The sequence below is a fragment of the Macaca mulatta genome, chromosome 1, assembly GCF_049350105.2.
Source record: "Macaca mulatta isolate MMU2019108-1 chromosome 1, T2T-MMU8v2.0, whole genome shotgun sequence".
Lineage (NCBI taxonomy): Eukaryota > Metazoa > Chordata > Mammalia > Primates > Cercopithecidae > Macaca > Macaca mulatta.
Genome location: NC_133406.1, coordinates 79,098,940 through 79,114,534, shown reverse-complemented (window position 1 = coordinate 79,114,534; position 15,595 = coordinate 79,098,940). Strand labels below are relative to the sequence as shown.

Genomic DNA, 15,595 nt, shown 5'->3' with positions numbered 1-15,595 from the left:
TACAATAAGTGTCCATTACCCCTTTCCCCCAGCCCCTGGCAACTACCATTCGACTTTTTGTCTCTATGATTTTGACTACTCTAAGTACCTCAGATAAGTGGAATGATGAATATTTGTCCATTTGTGACTAGCTTTTTTCACTTAGCATAATATCTGCAAAGTTCATTCAGAATATGTCAGAAATTTTAAAGAATATTTCAGATTTTTTTCCTTTATAATACTAAAAACCCATTGTACATATATACCACATTTTGCTTAATGCATTTATCCATTGATGAACACTTGATTACTTCCATGTTTTAGCTATAATCAATAATGCTGTCATGAACATGAATTTACAAGTATTGCTTCAAGATCCTCGTTTCAATTCTTTTAAGTTATCCAGAAGTAGAATTTCTGGATCACAGGGGTATTCTCTATTTAATATTTTGAGAAACCATTGTACTGTTTCCCCAATGGCTGTACCATTTTACACTCCTACCAACAGCGCACAAAAGTTTCCAGTTAATCCACATCTTCACAAACACTTGTTTTCTGTTTTGTGTGTGTGTGTGTGTGCGCGTGTGATGCTAACCATTCTAATGAGTGTGAAACGTATTTCCTTGTAGTTTTGATTTGCATTTCCCTAATGATTAGTGATACTGAGCATCTTTTAATACAATTTTTGCCATTTGTATATGTTATCTGGAGAAATATCTACTCAACTTCTTGGCCCATTTTCGAGTTGGTTTTTTGGTTGTTGAGTTTCAGGAGTTCTTTATATCTCAGATTTATTTTTATTAACAGTACTTACCACCTCCTAAAATGTATTTATTCATGTTTTTATATCCTCATTTTTCATCTCCTCCAAATCTCCTACAATAAATGTAAATTATGTGAAAGCAGAATTTTGAGGGAGAGCAATATAATATTTTTAACATGGCTTGTTTGTTTCTGAAACTTCACAAGCCAACAATGTCAGCCTGCTCAAAATCTCATATTGATTATTGCAAATTGTAAGCTCCATGATGGCAAGTCTTCTTTGACTGACTTTATCTCCCTCTGTCATCACTGCCTAGCGCAGTGCCTGCTAAATGGCATATATACAATAAGCTATAAGCCTTATTTTTCTTTAACAGCTTAGTTAAATTTAAGTACCTAATTCATGTACTATAAGTGTAATATTCAGTGATTTTAAAATCGGATTTATAGAAGTGTGCAATCAGTACCACAATCTAGTTTTATAACATCTCCCAACCTCCAAAAAGTACACTCATGCTCATTTTCAGTTCATTCCCACCACCATCCTCAGGGCCCAAGCAGTTACTGGTCTGCTTCCTGTCTCTATAAATTTACCTTTTCTGAATATTTCATATATATGGAAGCATACAATATGTAGTTATTTACATATGACTTCTTTCAGTCAGCATAATATTTGTGAGGTTCATCCATGTTGTAGCATAAATCAGCAGGGTTTTTTTTCCTTTTTATTGCAGAGTAGTACTCTATTACATGGATATACCATTTTTTAAAAATCTATTTACTGCTTGATAGACATTTGGATTGTTCCCATTTTTTGGCTATGAACATTCATGTACATAACTTTGTGTGGACATGTGTTTTTATTTTCCAAAAGAGATTCCTAGCAGTAAAATTGCTGAGTCATATATATTTGTTACTAACTTTTTAAGAAACTGCCACACTGTTTTCCAAAGTGTCTGTACCATTTGATATTTCCAACAAGACTGCATGGTGATTCCAGTTTCTCCACTTAGTTATCAACACCTGGAATTGTCTTTGTGTTTGTAGCCACTTTAATGAGTGTGTAGAGATATATCATTATGATTTTAATTTGCATTTCCCTTACAGCTCATGTAGTTAAATCTATTTTATGCACCATAATTGGCAATTTGAATATTCTCTTTAGTAAAGTGTCTACTCAAATCTTTTGCTCACTTAAATTTAATTTTCTTCTATTATTGAGTTATAAAACTCTTTATACAGTCTAGATACAAGTTCTTTATCAAAAATATGACTGGAAAATGTTTTCTCCCTATGTAGAACTTGTTTTTGCATTGGCTTAGTGATATTTTTTGTAACACAAACATTTTACATTTTGATAAGGTTCAATTTGTCTGTTTTTTTATGGACCATGCTTTTGGGGTCATTAATTAGGAACTTTTCATCCACTCAAGATCACAAAGATTTTTTTCAATCATTTTCTTCAAGAATTTGTATAGTTTTAGCTTTTGCATTTTGGTCAATAAAATGTAAATACAGTATTTTTATTGCATTTTGATTCAACTGTTATGTATGTTGTGAGGTATAGCTCTAAGTTCAGTTTGTTTGTTTTTTTTCACATGAGCATACAATTGTTCCAGCACCATTGCTGAAGAGACTATTCTATTCCCATTGATTGTCTTGGCATATTTGTTATTTGTTGAAAATCAGTCATCCTTTAATGAAATGTTTGGTTTCTAAACTCTCAATTCTGTGCCATTTATCTGTTGAATTGTATCTTCTTTTACCATAGTTTTATTATTTACCACATTGTGTTTTCTACTTTTATGTTATAGTAAATTTTGAAATCAGGTAAAGTAATTCTTCCAACTTTGTTCTTCTTTTTCAAAAGTTCTTTTGGCTCTCCATGTCCTTTGCATTTTTATATAAATTTTAGAAGAATATTATCAATTTGTACAAAAATGCCTACTGATATTTTGATAGGGATTGCATTGATTTTATTGTACTAATTTAGGGCGAACTATCATCTGCTATAGCTGAATATTTGTCCCTCCGGCCACCAAACCTCATGCTGAAATGTGATACTTAATGTTGGAGATGAGGCCTAATAGGAGGTGTTTGTGTCATGGAGGCAAATTCTTCATGAATGGCTTGGTGCTGTCCTTGCAGTTATGAGAGAGTTCTCACTTTATTAGTTCCCACAAGAGCCAACTGGTTGTTTAAAAGAGCCTAGGACCTCCCCACACTCTCTATTGTTTCCTCTCGTGACATGTGATCTCTGCACACACTGGCTCCCTTTTTCCTCTGTCATGAGTGGAAGCAGCTTAAAGATTTTGTCAGCTGCCTAATCTTCCAGCAAGCAGAATAATGAGACAAATAAATCTTTTTTCTTTAGAAATTATCCAGCTTCAGGTATTCCTTCATAGAAACACTAAAGGACTAAGGCACCATCTTACTCATATTAAAATTTTGATACTACTGGAAATCAAATTATTTTATTGATTTTATTTCCTACAGTTTATTGCTACTGTATGGAAATACAATTAATTGTGTATATTGATAATTCCTATATTAATTCTAGTATTTTTTGTGAATTTCATGGGAATTTCTACATTCAGTTTATGTCATCTGCTTGAAAAGAAGTATATTCTGCTATCAGTGGCTAGACTCTTCTTTTAAAACAGAGGTTGGCTAAAAGTGTAGGACAAGTCTCCTATATGTTTGATAAACTTTTGTCTGGTTGTTCTATTGACTTTTAAGAGCAGAGTATTGAAATCTTCAATTGTTATTGTTAAATTATCATTTTTCCTTTCAATTCTGGCTGGATTTGCTTTCTTTATTTTGAAATTCTGTTGTTAGGTGTATTATATTTTCCTGATGTATTGACACTTCTGGCATTATAAAATGACCTTCTGTATCTCCAGTGATATATCTTATCTTAAATTCAATTTTTTTTGATGTTAGTATGACCACTGCACCTCTTTTTTTTTTTTTTTTTTTTTTTTTTTTTTGCCTGGTATATCGTTTTCCATCCTTTGCTTCCAACCTGTTTGTGTCTTTGAATCTAAAGTGTATTCCTTACAGTTAGAATACAGTTGGACGTTGCTTTTTGATCCATTCTGACAGTCGCTGCCTTTTGATCAAGTTGTTTAGGCTTTTGACATTAATAAAATTATTGATACAGTTGGATTTATATTTGCCACTTTGCTTTTTGTTTTCTATATGTCTCCTATATTTTTAGTCCTCTGTTGCTTTTAATTCCTTCTTTAGTGTTAAAAAATGTACCATTTTAATTCTTCTGTTGATTTTTTAATTATAATTCTATTGGTGACTGATCTAAGGATTAACATATACATCATAATTTATAACAATAAACTTCGTAAATTAATACTAACTTAATTCTGGTAAAATATAGAAACTTTAATAAAGCTTCTCTCCTTCTCTCTTTGTACTATAATTGCCATATATATTACATCTGGATATGTTCTAAACCAACCATACAGTGCTATACTTATTGCCTTCTATCACCATGGTAGCTCCTTTAGGCTAGTAGAGATGTAGGCCCTCCCACTGCCTATATTATCACTTTTGCCACACTTGGTGTAGGCACTGCTCACCATTCCACATCAAGTGATACCCCTTCAGCTGTGGCAGTGAAACTGCACATTTTCCTGGACCACCTGGCCCTTCCAGACTCTCCCTGCAGACTGAGCTGGAGGGTGGGTGGGGTGGAATGGAGCAGGTCCACCCAAGAACATCACTGGCTCCCATTGTTCTTACTTAAATTTCTTACTTGAAGGTTTTTAAGCATGAAGGATTCTCTGATTCTTTTATGCTTTTGTTTGAGTCCTAGAAACAGTTATTTTTATTCATTTTATCTAGGCTTGTAGTTGATTTGGGAAGAGAGTTTGCTGACCTCCTCACTCAGCCATCTATGTAAATTTTAACGCCACGTAAGCTTTAAGTTCTAGGAGATAGCTACCATATTTTCTACTGCTTTTGTACTCATTTGATGAAGTGAATTGCTTTCCCTATCACATAATGTCCTGAGATGGAAAGAATCTATTACACTTCAATAACATTGGTGACCATATTGCTTGGAGACATAGCAGAATTCCAAAATGAGCATTTTCAGCATTTCCATATTTGAAAAGAAAGAAATGTCTGACATACTTCACTGACCAAGGTAGTGCAAGGTCCAAATGAGAAAAGGCACAGTTACCAGTGTTCCAGAATTTGCCTCCTCCAAAGACAGGAAAAAGGAAAATAAGCTTAAATCCCTACAAAATGGAATTTGGTTAGTTTTATGAGAATCTCCACAAGGCAGAGAACATAGGAATATTTTTATAATGCTTGTTGAAGAAAATTTATCTAAGGCAACAATTAAGAAATAGGACTATAATTATTTTTCTGTCATGCTTTCTATTGAGACATATCTGAGGCTTGGGAATGGGCTAGAGGGCCTTTCAAAAGTCTCTTCTAAGAATCTTCATATCTTGATTTATGAATCCCCCTATCACATCTATATCCATAGAGGTATTTTCTAAGTTAAAGCACAGAAGATTTATCAGTCTTCAACATATAAGAACATACATTTATCTCTCAAGTGTCATGATGGTGGACTTTCACAAGGCCTAAAAGCTTTCCACAGATTTGAATTGTGCTTTTATTTTTATGCCTTTCCTATATTGAAAGACAAATAATAGAAAGAAAAGCTAACTCTGTAAGAGAGGGAACACAGCTGATACCCAGTTTGGGCCACCCAGAATGCATCAGAATTAATGATAATTTGGTCTGACAGCATCCTGACCACAAGAGATGAAGTCACCCTAGGAAATGTTGTAGAGGAAAATAAAATCAACAGAGTGAAAAAGAAAAAAAAAAAAACTATAAAGTCTGAAATATACGTTGTCCAAGTATTTTCCCTCCATTAATTTTGGAAGCCCTTGAGTGTTTTCAGGGAAATTTAATCTGCATGTTTCTGAGCCATTTACACTTAACTCACCACAATGTTGCTCTGTAACAGTCATTTGTTGTGCAAGAAACCCTCTGAACCTTGTTCACAAAGATTTTTATTAAAGCAATTGTTTTCTTTTCTCTTAAAATGAAATTATGCTTTTCTGAATTGAAAGGAACATTGAAATGAACCCTAAACTCAAAACTTGTGCAGCACAAAACAGATCCACTTTCGATCAAAGCGTGTACCCATTCAGATTTCCAACCCAAGGTACTTTGGTTTTGGCAGCATCACAATTACAGGTTCAGTTGAGAAGACACAGGTTTATTACTCCTTGGATAGCTAAAGTGAGCCCTCTCAGGCCTTTTTAAAAAGCAAGACTTTTAAGGAATTTGGCCAGTCTAATAATCAGCTCTGCTTTAGACCCAACTGGAATGAAGCTCTGAACCAGAGTGTGAGAAGTGAGACAATGGAAGTAACAGAGATGATTCATGATGTTAAGGACTTTATAGTCCAAGGGACTAAACAATAAAATGAAGGCAAAAATTGCTCCTACCTCATAGGATTGCAGTAGAGATTAAATGAGATTATTGTGTAAGGTGTTTAGCATTTCCAAGAACATAGTAAGACCTCAATATATTTTAACTCCAATAATGATTTATCTTTACAAGTGTTTGTATTGACAATCAGACTCCAAACCAGCCACCTCTAGACAAAATACTTAAGTAAGACCACTTGACAAGAATGCTCACTCATGCATTTACTCACTTGCCAGCTCCAAAAACCCTTGTGAGAATGAATTATTCCTAGTTCAAAAACTATTTTTGTACTGAATTTTATGTCATGATTGAAAGCCTAGCTGAAAACTACCATGAGAAAAGCCATTATTGCATTATGAGAATCCGAATGAGTCTGGCTCATGAGTCAGCTGATGTAATGTGTACTATATATCAAAATATTTTGTTTTGTATCATTTAATCTTTAATACCAATAAAGAGTATTTGAAGAGCCCTTTGCTAAATCAGCTACAGAACTTTAATGTATTGTACTCTTATTATATTTGTGATCGTTAGTTTTATGTATCAATTTGGCTAGAGAATAGCTTAGAGTTACTTAATCAAATGCTAATGTAGGTGCCGCCATGAAAGTATTTTGTAGATAGAACAGTGATAATTATAGGTTGGTGCAAAAGTAATTGCGGTTTTTGCTATTGAAAGTAATGGCAAAAACCGCAATTACTTTTGCACTAACCTAATAATAGTTAACTTTAAGTGAAGATTACCTTCAATAATGTGAGTAGACCTCACCCAATCAGTTTAAAGTCTTAAGAACAATTACTGAGGTTTCTTAGAAAGATATTCCACCTCAAGACTCCAACAATTCCTGTCCCTGTGTCCAGCCCTCAGACATGCCAGCCCCCACAATCTGATACAATATCTATCGATCTTTTAAAATGCTGATATTTTAAAAAATCAGAGTAAAGGCACGATCTAGAAAGCAATAAGCTGTTTTGTCTAATAATTTCTGAAGTAACCTAAATTGTTTCACTTGCTCGCTGGAAGAAGTAGCATTGTCTTTGCTGCCTGCCTATCACTCTTGTGACTTAATGGTGTAGAGGTTTGCCTACCTTACTTGTTGCACAGTGTTACCAGGTAGAGCATGATACATCACTTATTCAGTCAACGAACATTTATTGAAGGCCGACTCTGTACCATGTACTCATCTATACACTGTGGGTTACAGTGGGGGAAGGCAAGGAGGAGGTGGGACAATGAGTCAACAAATAACTAAGTAAAATATATATCAAATCATGGTAAGTCCTTTCGTGAGAAACAAATTAGGAGAAAAGATAGGTAATGCTAGAGGAAGGGTGTAATTTTAAATAGGTTGGTCAGTGAAGGCATTCTTAAAAATATGACCTTTGAGCAAAGCCAGTATGTCAATTATGCTATTTAATATTGCTAAATATTTATATTTTAAAATAACAGAAGAACCTGATTCAAAATGACTTAAGCAATAAGAAAGCTATGTTTTCACGTAATAGTAATAATGGCCGGGCACGGTGGCTCACGCCTGTAATCCCAGCACTTTGGGAGGCCAAGGAGGGAAGATCATGAGGTCGGGAGATCAAGACCATGCTGGCTAACCTGGTGAAACCTCATCTCAACTAAAAATACAAAAAATTAGCTGGATATGGTGGCACGCACCTGTAGTCCCAGCTACTTGGGAGGCTGAGGCAAGAGAATCACTTGAACCTGGGAGGCAGAGATTGCAGTGAGCCGAGATCATGCCACTGCACTCCAGCCTGGGTGATGGAATGAGACTGTCTTAAAAAAAAAAAAAAAGTAATGATAAGAATAGCTAACATTTATTGAATGTCTACTATATGCCAACCACTCTTCTAAGCACTTTGTATATATTAATTCACAGCAGCCAGCTAAGCTAGGTTCACTAATGGGGTGACCAAGATTCAGAGAAATTAAGAATTTTCCAAAAGTTACAGAATTGATACATGGCATAGCTCTGCAAGCTTGTCCTCAGCTCAGATTCTCACTCATCAGGAGGAAGACGAGTTCCAGGTACAAAGTATCAAGGCTCTGTCTCATGTCTTCAGTATCTCTCCTACTTTGTATTGCCTTAATCTTTTTTTTTTTTTTTTTTTTTTTTTTTTTTTGAGATGGAGTCTCGCTCTGTCACCCAGGCTGGAGTACAGTGGCCGGATCTCAGCTCACTGCAAGGTCCGCCTCCTGGGTTCACGTCATTCTCCTGCCTCAGCCTCCCGAGTAGCTGGGACTACAGGCGCCCGCCACCTCGCCCGGCTAATTTTTTGTATTTTTAGTAGAGACGGGGTTTCACCTTAATCTTTAGATGTAGTGAGGTGTCGACAGTATTTCCATGGGCCACACCTAGATACAAAAAAGGAGATCTTTCTCATATCTCTTCCTGGGAAGAAGGTAGAGTTCCCAGGAGACACGAGCATACTCCCCTCCACAGAGCAAAGGCTAGCAGTAGGTCTCAAGTCCATCCCTAAACCAATCACTATAAAGGGGAATGAAATTAACAGGTTCATATCAAAGTAATTCCTTGGAGGAGAGGATGGGATATTAGGGATTCAAACACAAAGACTACTCCAGTGTTGTAATAAGGGTGTGTTTATAATGTTCTCATCAGCCAATGCCCAGTAAGAGAGGAGAGTAAGCACCAAGCCTTTCATAGCTGGAGTACATGGCTGTATGTTACTATCCTAGGAGAATCTAAATATTTCATTCACTTGATCCTGTTAGCAGATTTCGACATGAATCCAAGGGCAGTCAGAAGATACGGTCACATAGAAAAGACCACAGCTCCCTTTGGGACACACCCTGCAAATTCTATTTTTCATCCTCAAGATTTCAGTGTTGAGCCATTTTAGAGTACATGCTTTTTCCCTACCTCACCAGGGATATTGACTGAAAGGAGGGCTGTTTGTTTGTTTTGACCCTGTACTTCAAAGTGACTGAATCTCTTATGAGATTTTTTTCAAAAGCTTTTAGCCTGACTAAAGACCATCAAGAGATTGTTGGCTATATGCTAAAAGTAAGAGCATAGAAAAGCCAGTGGGCATATTTCTGAAGCAAAAATTGAATGAAAAAGCAGAAAATAATCAACTGAAAATTGCTTTGAAATTTATCTAAAGATAATGCATAATCATAAAATAGCTTATTTTATGGGCTGTGCTTGATAATGTTTATCTGCTCCATTATAAATCCAACCAGTTAAAATGCCTGATTGCCCATCCAATTTCATTTTATATCAAACATGATAAGGAGCTTTTCATTATCAAACACACTTGGGTTTTAGCCTTGTTCAGCATTTGTCTCCAATCAAACTTACTATCTCCCTTCTCAATTTGGCATGCGAGTACAAGTATTACAAATATCTATATTGTCACAGCACCCTATAATGGTATTACAATGACAATTTTATTAGGTCCATAAAAATTTTGCAACTTCCCTGCAGCACACTGTAATTTCACCAACAGTTGTTAAAGGTTTTAAATTATTTTTGTACAAAATTGAGATTAATGAATGGGCTTGAGCATTAATGCATTTCTCATTGTATAATGGGGACTTTTTCTTCCCTCTCTCTTTGCCAAGTGCAAAGAAAAAGCTATCCCATTCAACTATTTGTCAACTCCCATTAGAAACATTTAATACGAATAAAATTTATGGATTCAGTTTCCAAAGGATACTGCCAGAAGATTTCAAGATTACTACATCAGTACTTAAATACAACCATTGTTCACCTTATAAAAATCTATATGTGGCCTGACAGGTATAAAATGTAGCTTTGTATGCTGAGTCAGCATGAGAGACTTTTTTGGTTGAAGTGGAGTTCAAGAAATAAAAAGTAAATGTGTTTTCAAGTCAGTGAGGAAAGATTGATCTGAAAACATTCCCCCAATAAATACGAAACTGACAGACTGTGATGTTATATCACATTCTCAACAGAAAAAAAATAAAGCATGATTCAATCTACTCCATAGGTAGGAAACAGGTTAATTCATTTTAAAGGTTTTATGTACACAAACTCATAAATGTAAGTATGATCATATGAATTACCAATTTTAAATAAAGGACTACCTTTCAAATAGGACTATTGCCCAACACACCCTTTGAGTTGTATTTCTAGAAGTAGTGATGGGGTTTGCCTCTACCCATACTCACACACGGTCATCACTGGGACTTGATTCTTCAGGCCACAACTAGTTGTTCCAAACTCCTCATATATATAGCATCACTTCCTGATTCGTGCCACAGTTATTTGTGCACGTCTTCTCATTCCTACAAAAAAAAAAAAAAAAAAAAAAAAAAAAAAAAAAAAACTTCTTTTTTTGTGGCCTTTATCTTTCGCTAAGCCCATATTGCATTGCAAACATTAGCTGTTTATCATGCATTTGCTGAATTGGCAAATGAAAAAAGATGAATGAATGAATAAGGTGTCTGTCACACAGAGATATGCAACCTATAACCTGTGGAACTAACTAGTTTATTAAAAAATCATATCATGTCACTGGAGAAAGGAAATCAAAGCCACTATGAGGTACTATCTCACACCAGTCAGAATGGCTATTATTAAAAAGTCAAAAAATAACAGATGCTGATGAGGATGCAGAGAAAAAGAACACTTATATCCTGTTGGTGGGAGTCTAAATTAGTTCAACCATTGTGGAAGACAGTGTGATGATTCCTCAAAGACCTAAAAACAGAAATACTATTTGATTCAGCAATCCCACTACTGGGTATTTACCCAAAGCAATATAAATTGTTGTATCAAAAAGACACATGCATGCAAATGTCCACTGCAGCACTATTCACAATAGCAAAGACCTGTAATCAACCTAAATCTCCATCAGTTGTAGAGTGGAAGAAGAAAACGTAGTACATTACACCGTGAAATACTATACAGACATAAAAAAGAACAAGATAAAAAAAGAGCAGAAACCTCTGCAGATGCAAACGACCCTGTCTGACAGCTTTGAAGCGAGCAGTGGATCTCCCAACATGGAGGCTGAGATCTGAGAACGGACAGACTGCCTGCTCAAGTGGGTCCCTGACCCCTGAGAAGCCTAACTGGGAGACATCCAACACTAGATGCAGACTGACACCCCACACCTCACACGGCAGGGTACATCCCTGAGACGAAGCTTCCAAAGCAAGAATCAGACAGGTACACTTGCTGTTCAGCAATAGTCTATCTTCTGCAGCCTCTGCTGCTGATACCCAGGCAAACAGGGTCTGGAGTGGACCTCAAGCAATCTCCAACAGACCTACAGCTGAGGGTCCTGACTGTTAGAAGGAAAACTAACAAACAGGAAGGACATACACACCAAAACCCCAACAATATGTCACCATCATCAAAGACCAAAGGCAGATAAAATCACAAAGATGGGGAAAAAGCAGGACAGAAAAGCTGGAAATTCAAAAAATAAGAGCGCATCTCCCCCTCCAAAGGAACGCAGCTCATCGCCAGCAATGGATCAAAGCTGGATGGAGAATGACTTTGATGAGTTGAGAGAAGAAAGCTTCAGTCCATCAAACTTCTCAGAGCTAAGAGGAGGAATTACGTACCCAGCGCAAAGAAACTGAAAATCTTGAAAAAAGAATGGAAGAATGGATAACTAGAAGAATCAATGCAGAAAAGGCCATAAACGAACTGACAGAGATAAAAACCATGACACGAGAAATACGTGAAAATGCACAAGTTTCAGTAACTGACTAAATCAACTGGAAGGAAGAGTATCAGCGATTGAGGATCAAATGAATGAAACGAAGTGAGAAGAGAAGTCTAAAGAAAAAGGAGGAAAAAGAAATGAACAAAGCCTTCAAGAAGTATGCGATTATGTGAAAAGACCAAATCTACATCTGATTGGGGTGCCTGATAGTGAGGGGGAAAATGGAACCAATTGGAAAACACTCTTCAGGATATCATCCAGGAGAACTTCCCCAACCTAGTAAGGCAGGCCAACATTCAAATTCAGGAAATACAGAGAACACCATAAAGATACTCCTTGAGAAGAGCAACTCTAAGACACATAATTGTTAGATTCACCAAAGTTGAAATGAAGGAAAAACTGTTAAGAGCAGCCAGAGAGAAAGATCAGGTTACCCACAAAGGGAAGGCCATCAAACAAACAGCAGATCTCTCAGCAGAAGCTCTACAAGCCAGAAGAGAGTGGGGGCCAATATTCAACATTCTTAAAGAAAAGAATTTTAAACCCAGAATTTCATGTCCAGCCAAACTAAGTTTCATAAGTGAAGGAGAAATAAAATCCTTTACAGACAAGCAAATACTGAGAGATTTTGTCACCACCAGGCCTGCCCTACACGAGATCCTGAAGGAAGCACTAAACATGGAAAGGAACAACCGGTACGAGCCATTGCAAAAACATGCCAAAATGTAAAGACCATCAATGCTAGGAAGAAACTGCATCAACTAACAAGCAAAATAACCAGCTAATATCATAATGACAGGATCAAGTTCACACATAACAATATTAACCTTAAATGTAAATGGACTAAATGGTCCAATTAAAAGACACAGACTGGCAAATTGGATAAAGAGTCAAGACCCATCAGTTTGCTGTATTCAGGAGACCCATCTCACATGCAGAGACCCATATAGGCTCAAAATAAAGGGATGGAGGAAGATCTACCAAGCAAATGGAGAACAAAAAAAAGCAGGGGTTGCAATCCTAGTCTCTGATAAAAGAGACTTTAAACCATCAAAGATCAAAAGAGACAAAAAAGGCCATTACATAATGGTAAAGGGATCAATTCAACAAGAAGAGCTAACTATCCTAAATATTTATGCATCCAATACAGGAGCACTCAGATTCATAAAGCAGGTCCGTAGAGACCCACAAAGAGACTTAGACTCCCACACAATAATAATGGGAGATTTCAACACCCCACTGTCAACATTAGACAGAACAACAGGACAGAAAGTTAACAAGGATATCCAGGAATTGAACTCAACTCTGCACCAAGTGGCCCTAATAGACATCTATAGAACTCTCCACCCCAAATCAACAGAATATACATTATTCTCAGCACCACATCGCACTTATTCCAAAATTGACCACATAATTGGAAGTAAAGCACTCCTCAGCAAATGTAAAAGAACAGAAATTATAACAAACTGTCTCTCAGACCACAGTGCAATCAAACTAGAACTCAGGACTAAGAAACTCAATCAAAACTGCTCAACTACATGGAAACTGAACAACCTGCTCCTGAATGACTACTGGGTACATAACGAAATGAAGGCAGAAATAAAGATGTTCTTTGAAACCAATGAGAACAAAGATACAACATACCAGAATCTCTGGGACACATTTAAAGCAGTGTGTAGAGGGAAATTTATAGCACTAAATGCCCACAAGAGAAAGCAGGAAAGATCTAAAATTGACACTCTAACATCACAATTAAAAGAAGTAGAGAAGCAAGAGCAAGCACATTCAAAAGCTAGCAGAAGGCAAGAAATAACTAAGATCAGAGCAGAACTGAAGGAGATAGAGACACAAAAAACCCTCCAAAAAATCAATGAATCCAGGAGTTGGTTTTTTGAAAAGATCAACAAAATTGATAGTCAGCTAGCAAGACTAATAAAAAAGAAAAGAGAGAAGAATCAAATAGATGCAAAAAAACATGATAAAGGGGATATCACCACCGACCCCACAGAAATACAACCTACCATCAGAGAATACTGTAAACACCTCTATGAAAATAAACTAGAAAATCTAGAAGAAATGGATAATTTCCTGGACACTTACACTCTCCCAAGACTAAACCAGGAAGAAGTTGAATCCCTGAATAGACCAATAGCAGACTCTGAAATTGAGGCAATAATTAATAGCCTACCAACCAAAAAAAGTCCAGGACCAGACGGATTCACAGTCAAATTCTACCAGAGGTACAAGGAGGAGCTGGTACCATTCCTTCTGAAACTACTCCAATCAATAGAAAAAGAGGGAATCCTCCTTAACTCATTTTATGAGGCCAACATCATCCTGATACCAAAGCCTGGCAGAGACACAACAAAAAAAGAGAATTTTAGACCAATATCCCTGATGAACATCAATGCAAAAATCCTCAATAAAATACTGGCAAACCAAATCCAGCAGCACATCAAAAAGCTTATCCACCATGATGAAGTGGGCTTCATCCCTGGGATGCAAGGCTGGTTCAACAAATGCAAATCAATAAATGTAATCCGACATATAAACAGAACCAAAGACAAAAACCACATAATTATCGCAATAGATGCAGAAAAGGCCTTTGACAAAATTCAACAGCCCTTCATGCTAAACACTCTCAATAAACTAGGTATTGATGGAACGTATCTCAAAATAATAGGAGCTATTTATGACCAACCCACAGCCAATATCATACTGAATGGGCAAAAACTGGAAAAATTCCCTTTGAAAACTGGCACAAGACAGGGATGCCCTCTCTCACCACTCCTATGCAACATAGTGTTGGAAGTTCTGGCTAGGGCAATCAGGCAAGAGAAAGAAATCAAGCGTATTCAGTTAGGAAAAGAAGAAGTCAAATTGTCCCTGTTTGCAGATGACATGATTGTATATTTAGAAAACTCCATCATCTCAGCCCCAAATCTCCTTAAGCTGATAAGCAACTTCAGCAAAGTCTCAGGATACAAAATTAATGTGCAAAAATCACAAGCATTCTTATACACCAATAACAGACAAACAGAGAGCCAAATTATGAATGAACTTCCATTCACAATTGCTTCAAAGAGAATAAAATACCTAGGAATCCAACTTACAAGGGATGTAAAGGACCTCTTCAAGGAGAACTACAAACCATTGCTCAGTGAACTAAAAGAGGACACAAACAAATGGAAGAACATACCATGCTCATGGATAGGAAGAATCAATATCGTGAAAATGGCCATACTGCCCAAGGTCATTTACAGATTCAATGCCATCCCCATCAAGCTACCAATGAGTTTCTTCACAGAATTGGAAAAAACTGCTTTAAAGTTCATATGGAACCAAAAAAGACCCCACATTGCCAAGACAATCCTAAGTCAAAAGAACAAAGCTGGAGGCATCACGCTACCTGACTTCAAACTATACTACAAGGCTACAGTAACCAAAACAGCATGATACAGGTACCAAAACAGATATATAGACCAATGCAACAGAGCAGAGTCCTCAGAAATAATACCACACATCTACAGCCATTTGATCTTTGACAAACCTGAGAAAAACAAGAAATGGGGAAAGGATTCCCTATTTAATAAATGGTGCTGGGAAAATTGGCTAGCCATAAGTAGAAAGCTGAAACTGGATCCTTTCCTTACTCCTTATATGAAAATTAATTCAAGATGGATTAGAGACTTAAATGTTAGACC

The 15,595-nt window shown here is 36.5% G+C and overlaps 1 long non-coding RNA gene across 1 annotated transcript in view; it reads right to left on the bottom strand.

Annotated features, from left to right (window-relative positions):
* Nucleotides 1–15,595, bottom strand: part of LOC144337644 (uncharacterized) — a 64,886-nt gene that overhangs the window by 29,236 nt on the left and 20,055 nt on the right. The window contains exon 2 of the long non-coding RNA XR_013411053.1: nucleotides 10,384–10,500. This is a non-coding gene — a long non-coding RNA (uncharacterized LOC144337644). The remainder of the gene's footprint in view (nucleotides 1–10,383; nucleotides 10,501–15,595) is intronic.